Here is a 7,617-nt window from a genome sequence, read left to right on the forward strand (position 1 = left end):
CTAGTGGGGTACCCCTATAATCCTAACTACTCAGGAGGCTGAGATCTGAGGATTTCGGCTCAAAGCCAGTCCAGGCAGGAAAGTCCATGAGACTCTTATCTCCAATTAACTACCAAATAGCTGAGATCTGAGGATCACGGTTCAAAGCCAGCCTGGGCAGGAAAGCCTCTGAGACTCTTATCTCCAATAAACCACTAGAAAACCGTAAGTAGCGCTGCGGTTCAAGGGGTAGAGCATTCGCCTTGAGCTGAAGAGTGCAGGGGCAGTGCCCAAGCCCAAAGTTCAAACCCCATGACTGACCAAAAAAAAAAAAAGTGGTAGAGCACTAGCCTTGAGCACAAAAGCTCAGAGACAATAAACATGCCCTGAGTTCAAAGCTCTAGGACATCTCCTCTCCCCTCCCCCCCCCAAAAAAGAGCTCATGTAAATGAGTGAGGCTGGTAGACTGCTGGTCTGGCAGTGGAATCATGGGAACCAAGTAGAGATTTTACTTTCCCTTGGTTTTTTTTTCATTGAGGTAAACCCAGAGTCAGTGTATGTGAATAGAGAATTTCTCTATAAACAAGCTTGCTATTTCTTCTAGGGATAAGCTTAAGACTATCAGATTTCTGGAAGTAGCAAGAAAGTCAGAGATTGATTTGTACCTTACCTGTCTCTGTGTAGCTTTTTGTTAACTGGCCATCTCATCCCCAAACACAAAGGATGTGGTATTTCCATATGTTAAGCCTCTTATTCTGACATCTAAACTGCAGCTACCTAGTTCTCTAGTCTTTTTTTTTTTTTTTTTTTTTTGGGGGGGGGGTCCAGTCGTCTGGCCTGAACTCTGGGCCGGGGTGCTGTCCCTCAGCTCTTCAGCTCAAGGCTAGCGCTCCACCACTTGAGCTACGGTGCCACTTCCGGCTTTTTTTTTTTTTTTTGCTTATGTGGTGCTGGGGAATCGAACCCAGGGCCTCAGGCATGCAAGGCAAGCGCTCTACCACTGAGCCACCATCCCAGCCCCTAGTTCTCTAGTCTTGAACTCTCAGAGGATTCTAAGGCACAAGTCATTTACTGCATCCTCTCAGGAGGTAGGAGGGTTATTAGCACTGCCAAATCAGATACTGCCTCTGCTCTAGCTTTGCTTCGTCCTAAAATGTCAAGAAATCTCTTTCTACAGCTCCCATTTTCTATCTCTATTTGTTTACACCCCCGCCCCCAGATTCTTTTAATGTAATTGTTACAGGGTTTCTGTTAGACAAAGTAGATACAGGTGATAAGTCTCTCATGCATGACCAGAAATATATTCAAACATCCTTGGTCTTATGGAGTTTAGAGTCTAACAAAGGAAACAGACTATAACTACCTTTGAAAGTAAGGACTGCTTCAAAGATCAAGGAAGGAACTAGGGAAGACTGCAATAAAAGGATATGTAGGGCCAGGTGCCAGTGGCTCATGCCTGTTATCCTAGCTACTGAGAAGGCTGAGATCTGAGGATCACAGTTCAAAGCCAGCCTGGGAAGGAAAGTCCATGAAACTCTTATCTCCAATAAACCACCAGAAAACCGAAAGTGGCTCTGTGGCTCAAGTGGTAGAGCACTCACCTTGAGCTAAAGAGCTCAGGGAAAGCGCCCAAGCCTAGAGTTCAAGCCCCATGACTGACAAAAAAAAAAAGGATACGTAGGGCAGGATTTTGTAAATGAGTTTCTGGAGTATTAATAGTAAGTATTTCACATTTGTATGCTTATTGCTACTTGTACAAACTGTAAAATAACATCAAAACTACTATTTACAAATATAGTAAGAGTTTTGTCTGCAATTAAGGAAACAATAGCAAGGCTGGGTGTTGGTAAATCATGCCAGTAATCTTAGCTATTCAAGAGGCTGAAATCTGAAGATTATGGTTTGATGTTAAGCCCAGGCAGAAAAGTCCATGAGATTCCTTTTTTTTTTTTGGTTGGTCATGGGGCTTGAACTCTGGGCCTGGGTGCTATCTTGAGCCACAGTACCGCTTCCCGTTTTCTGGTGATTAACTGGAGATAAGAGTCTCACAGACTTTCCTGCCTGGGCTGGCTTTGCACCATGATCCTCAGATCTCAGCCTCCTGAGTAGCTAGGATTACAAGAGTGAGCCACAAGCTCTGTGAGATTCTTAATCAAATCTAGTGTGGGCACAAAAACAAAAAACACACGCACATACAAAAACACTACTAGACATAATAACTTTTTTGAAGAGTAGTAAGAATTTGAAGAACACTTTCTATCTCTAAAATGTTTTTAAAAAGCCAGGCTAAGGTGGCTCACATTTATAATCACAGCTACTCAGGATGCTGAGATGTGTGGACTACAGTTCAAAGCCAGCCTGGGCAGGTCAGTCCCCAGGCAGAAAAGTTGCCAGGACTCTTATCTCCAATTGGCCACACAAAAGTGGGAAGTGGCTCTATGGCTAAAGTGTGAGAGTGCAAGCTTTTGGCACAAAGAGGCTCAGGGATAGTGCCCAGGCCCTACAACCAGAAGGGGAAAAAATTCTTTTAAAGCAGGTACTGCTGGCTCACACTAATAATCTTAGCTACTCAAGAAGCTGAGATCTGAAGATTGTGGTTCAAAGCCAGCCCAGGTAGGAAAATTTATAACAACAGTGGGCTATTGTGTTAGAACACTGCAACCTAGTTTTGTTTGTTTTTGTGAGCACTGCTCAGGATCTTTTGGTAAGGAAGTCTCTTCAGGGGAATGTCTGGCTGAGCACTGGTAGAATCCTAGATACTCAGGAGGCTGAGATCTGAAGATGGAGGTTAAAAGTCAGCCCTGGCAGGAAAGTCCTTGAGACTCTTATCTCCAATTAATCCACAGAAACCAGAAGTGAAAGAGTGACTCAAAGTGTACAACAATAGCCTTGAGCACAAAAGCTCGGGGACATTGCCCACCCAGGCCCTGAGCTCCAGCCCAATGACTGACAACTTTTGGCAAATGAAAATAATTTGTGGGAAAAGACTACTTATTAATTACAGGACTTTAACTCAGAGGTGGAGTGCTTACATAAGGCCCTGGGTTAATACTAAATGCCTGTAGAGGCAAAGGAAGATGGGGAAAGGGAGAAAGGGAAAGAGAAAGGGGGGGATAAGGGGGAGGGGAAGGAGGAACAGGGGAGGGGAAGGGAGGAGGAGTTGTTTATTCATAGTTCGTGAAAGACAGTAGGGAAGTAAATCAAAGTGTGAATATAGGTTGCGCATGAAAACTCACTGTAATAGTCTTTATAATTTTTCTGGAGCCTGTAACTTTAGAATTTTAATTAACAAACAGAAACTTCCTCAAATTTTCTACAACAGAGCAAAGAACTTAACTAATTTCTATCCAGATAGAGGTTTTCTAAAATTAGGTCCATCTCCTAGCAGACCTACTTCAAACATGTGAATGACTACTCTTTTTTTTTTGGTCGGTCGTGGGGCTTGAACTCTGGGCCTGGGCGCTGTCCCTCAGCTCTTCAGCTCAAGGCGAGTTCTCTACCACTTGAACTACAGCACCACTTCCAGTTTTCTGATGGTTTATTGGAGATAGGAGTCTCACGGTCTCTCCTGCCCGGGCTGGCTTTGAACCGCGATCCTCAGATCTCAGCCTCCTGAGTAGCTAGGATTACAGGCGTGAGCCACCAGCGCCTGACTACTCTTAACTGCACTTCATGCCTATAATCCTAGCTACTCAAGAGACTGAAATCTGAGGATGGCAGTTGGAAGCCAGACAGAACTGGAGAGTCGGTGATACTGTTATCTCCAATTAACCAGCAAAGAGTTGAAGTGGAGATGTGGCTCAAGTGGTATAACTCCAGTGAAAAAGCTAAGGGACAGAGCCTACGCACTGAATTCAAGCCTCATTACCAGGAAAAAAATTAAAAGATAAATAAATAAATAAACCCCAATGTCAGTGGCTTACTGCTGTAATTCTAGCTATTCCAGAGGCTGAGATCTGAGATTCACGGTTTGAAGCCAGTCCAAGCAGGAAAATCCATAAGACTCTTATTTCCACTAAATAACCAAAAAAGCCAGAAGTAGCACTGTGGTTCAAGAAGTAGAGCGCTAGCTTTGAGCAAAAGAAGCTCAGGGACAGCGCCCAGGCTCCAAGGTTAAGCCCCAGGACTATCACAAAAAATAAGTAAACAACAGATGAATGGATCCAAAAATTGTGGTATCTATACACAATGGAATATTATGCAGCCATTAGAAATGACAAAATAATGGCATTTGCAGGGAAATGGATGGAGCTAGAAGGAATCATGTTGAGCGAGGTAAGCCAAGAACGAAGAGACAAACAGTACATGGTCTCCCTGATAAGTGGATGCTAAATCCAAAATGTTAGGTGATATGACAAAACTAACAGGACTTAAGAAACAAAGAACTCCCACTCATCTGGTTGAACCACTACCAAATATCCCCATGCTGCTGATCACATATATGGTATATAACATGTGAGCACCATTATATATTACAGACTGTGATAGACAATTTGCTCCAGGAAAGTTAGAATGAACTTGTGACTTTAAATGAGCATCATTATTCCACAATACTGTGAATTTCCGGAAATTATGTAATCACTTAATCACAATCAAAAAAAAAAAAAAAAAGAACCTCGGGGAAGGGAGGGAGGGAGGGGATGGTAGGGGGAAAACAATGGAGGGGGTAACAATGTTCAAGAGGAAGTGTACTCATTACCTCACTCATGTAACTGTAACCCTCTGTATAGTATCTTTACAATAAAAAATAAATAAATAAATAAAATAAATAAATAAGTAAACAAACAAACAAAAACTCCTTAGCTATGTTCCAGTGATCCTTTCTACTCTGGAGTCTGCGGAGATCTCAGTACAAACCAGTGAGGCATCCAAATCAAAGAGATGATATCTCCAATCAACTAGCAAAAAACCATCCATAGAAGTGTGGCTCAAGTAAGAGTGCCAGCCATGCTTGAAAAAGCTGAGGGAGGGCTGGGAAGGTGGCTCAGTGGTAGAGTGCTTGCCTTGCATGCATGAGGCCCTGGGTTCAATTCCTCAGCACCATATAAGCAGAAAAAGCCAGAAGTGGCACTGTGGCTCAAGTGGTAGAGCCCTAGCCTTGAGCTGAAATGCTGAGGGACAGCGCCCCAGGCCCAGAGTTCAAGCTCCACAACTAACAAAAAAAAAAAAAAAAAAAAAAGAAAAAGAAAAAGCTGAGGGACAGCACCAGACCACTGAGTTCAAGACTCAGTACTGTGGGAGAAAGGAAATATACTGTGTTCAAAGGAAATATACTGGCTGGCAATGTGGCTTAGCGATAGAGTGCTTGCCTAGCATGCATGAAACCCTCGGTTCCATTCCTCATTAACACATAAACAGAAAAAGCCAGAAGTGACACTGTGGCTCAAGTGGTAGAGTGCTAGCCTAGAGCAAAAGAAGCCCAATGACAGTGTCCCAGCCCTGAGTTCAAGCCCCTGGACTGGCAAAAAAAAAAAAAAAAAAGGAAATGTACTCAATCTGATTTCTGACTTATGTAACCCCTCTTTATATAACCTTTACAATACAAATAAATTAATTTAATTAAATACACTCCTTAGAACTGACATGGTACACAAGCAAATAAAAGAGGATCTCTATTTCTAGGTCAGCTTGCACTACAAAGTAACAACTTATTTAAACAAACAAAATAATCCTCAAAAGCTTATATGAGGGGCTAGGAAGGTGGCTCAGGGGAAGAGTGCTTGCCTCGCATGCATGAGGCCCTGGGTTCCATTCCTCAGCACCACATAAACAGAAAAAGCCAGAAGTGGCCCTGTGGCTCAAGTGGTAGAGCACTAGCCTTGAGCTGAAGAGCTTAGGGACAGCACCCAGGCCTAGAGTTCAAGCCCCAGAAATGACTGACACACACAAAAAAAAGCTTATATGATGATACATGATGTTAAACACACAATGGTCAACAGTGATTTATGAAATTCAAATCTCAAGAGTTCCCATAGGCTGGGCGCCAGTGGCTCACGCTTGAAATCCTAGTAGCTACTTAGGAGGCTGAGAACTGAGGATCACAGTTCAAAGCCAGCTCGGGCAGAAAAGAGAAAAGTCCGTGAGACTCTTATCTCCAATAAACCACTAGAAAATTGCTGTGGCTCAAGCGGTAGAGTGCTCGCCTTGAGCTGAAGAGCGCAAGGACAGTGCCAAAGCCCAAAGTTCAAGCCCCATGAAAGACCAAAAAAAAAAAAAAAAAAAGTTCCAATAGGTTTACAACCTGAAAACAGTACACTAACTACATATATTTTAGTAGATTAGTATATGTGACAGCTACTTCAGCACTCATGAATAACCAGTTGTTGTATTAAAATAGTGTTGTTTGTGGGCTATAGCTCAGAAATAGAGAGCTCACCTATCATATGCAAGTTCATGGGTTCAATCCCCGCGATGCTATATGTGTATATATATACATACATACATATATGTATGTATACACACATATGTATATTGTATATTCCCAAGGTAGGTATGGCAGTTAATCCTGCAGTCTGAGATAACTCCGGGAGCTGATGTATGCGTACCACTGGAGACCAGGAGTTTAGGCTAGCCTGGGCTTAGCTATGAGTCCCAGACAGCAGTCTTCAAAAACCCACCAACCAACCAAATACACTTTCAGTGAAATGCTATGCTGAATTAACCCCACTAAACTAGGAGCTGAATTACTGGGGAAGTGAAAACCGAGATGTGTGTTAATTATGAGCCCCAGAAAGTGCTTAGCCACTTACCCAGAGATTTATTTAATGAGAACAGATCGCAGGTTTCCACAGGTCGTTCCACTGCCAGTAAGAAGAGAGTCGTAAACCTTGAGTCCCTTTTTTTCACTAGTCAACAGTCACCCTCACCTACACGCGGAGTACATATGTGGCACTCAACAAATCTTGATTGGATGAAAACCTATTTCACTCATATTGTTTGTTACCCAACCCCAGAGTTTCGGCCCGAAAATGACTTCCAATAAAACTTTACGACTTAACCTAAAGAACGGAGATAACAGAGAAAACCTCTGTGAGGGATCTCTGTAACGACTGGGAGAAATGAAGAGCCAGTGGGGCCTAGACCAACCCAACCACGCAAAGCAAACTGAAGAGGAGCTGGGGGGGGGGGGGGCTGCACACGGGCAGGCCGGCTGGGGCTGTTTCCCGACGGAGGCGGCCCAGGGGCCGCAGGTCCATAGCCTCCCACCCGGGGGCGCTGAGAGGTCCAGGGGTATCCCCGCCTTCCAAGTTAGTACCTGAAAAGCAGCTGCCCAGAGTGTGTCCCGAGGCTCTCATTACGGAGGCCGGGGCCCGGGGCCGGCCAGCCGCACCTCCTGGCTGAAGGTTCGCGTCTCTCGGGCAGGAGTGACAGCACAGGTCGCAGGCGGATTCCTAACACCTTAAGTTGGGTCCCGACTTCGTAGGCCAGACCTTTTTGCCCTCAGGAATGAGCAGGCTGCCGTAATCAGGTCGACTGGTTTTCCTCAGGGCTCCCCTCTCCCGCCAAGCGCTCGTTCGTGCCTCAACCCAGCAGCCGGTCGCTCCCCGGCGCCGCCATCGTTAGTGTTTGTTTTCATCCGCTTCGGTGCAGGCGGTAGGATGGGGCGGGGGGGGGGGGGATAGAGGGGGGAGGTTCGAG

The 7,617-nt window shown here is 44.6% G+C and overlaps 1 protein-coding gene across 7 annotated transcripts in view; it reads right to left on the minus strand.

The window, feature by feature from the left end:
* Atg13 (autophagy related 13) overlaps positions 1–7,588 on the minus strand; it is a 53,888-nt gene extending 46,300 nt beyond the window's left edge. For 4 of the 7 annotated variants that reach the window (XM_070032447.1, XM_070032445.1, XM_070032443.1 and 1 more), the window contains exon 1: positions 7,235–7,587. The gene's annotated coding sequence lies outside the window, so the exon portion shown is untranslated. Of the gene's footprint in view, positions 1–6,728; positions 6,780–7,234 lie in introns of all 7 variants that reach the window. The other 3 variants (XM_070032446.1, XM_070032444.1, XM_070032440.1) reach the window with 2 other exon arrangements.
* Between the last annotated feature and the right edge of the window lie 29 nt (positions 7,589–7,617).

This window comes from Dipodomys merriami, unplaced genomic scaffold (genome assembly GCF_024711535.1).
Source record: "Dipodomys merriami isolate MVZ:Mamm:240054 unplaced genomic scaffold, mDipMer1.0.p SCAF_21, whole genome shotgun sequence".
In the NCBI taxonomy this organism is placed as follows: domain Eukaryota; kingdom Metazoa; phylum Chordata; class Mammalia; order Rodentia; family Heteromyidae; genus Dipodomys; species Dipodomys merriami.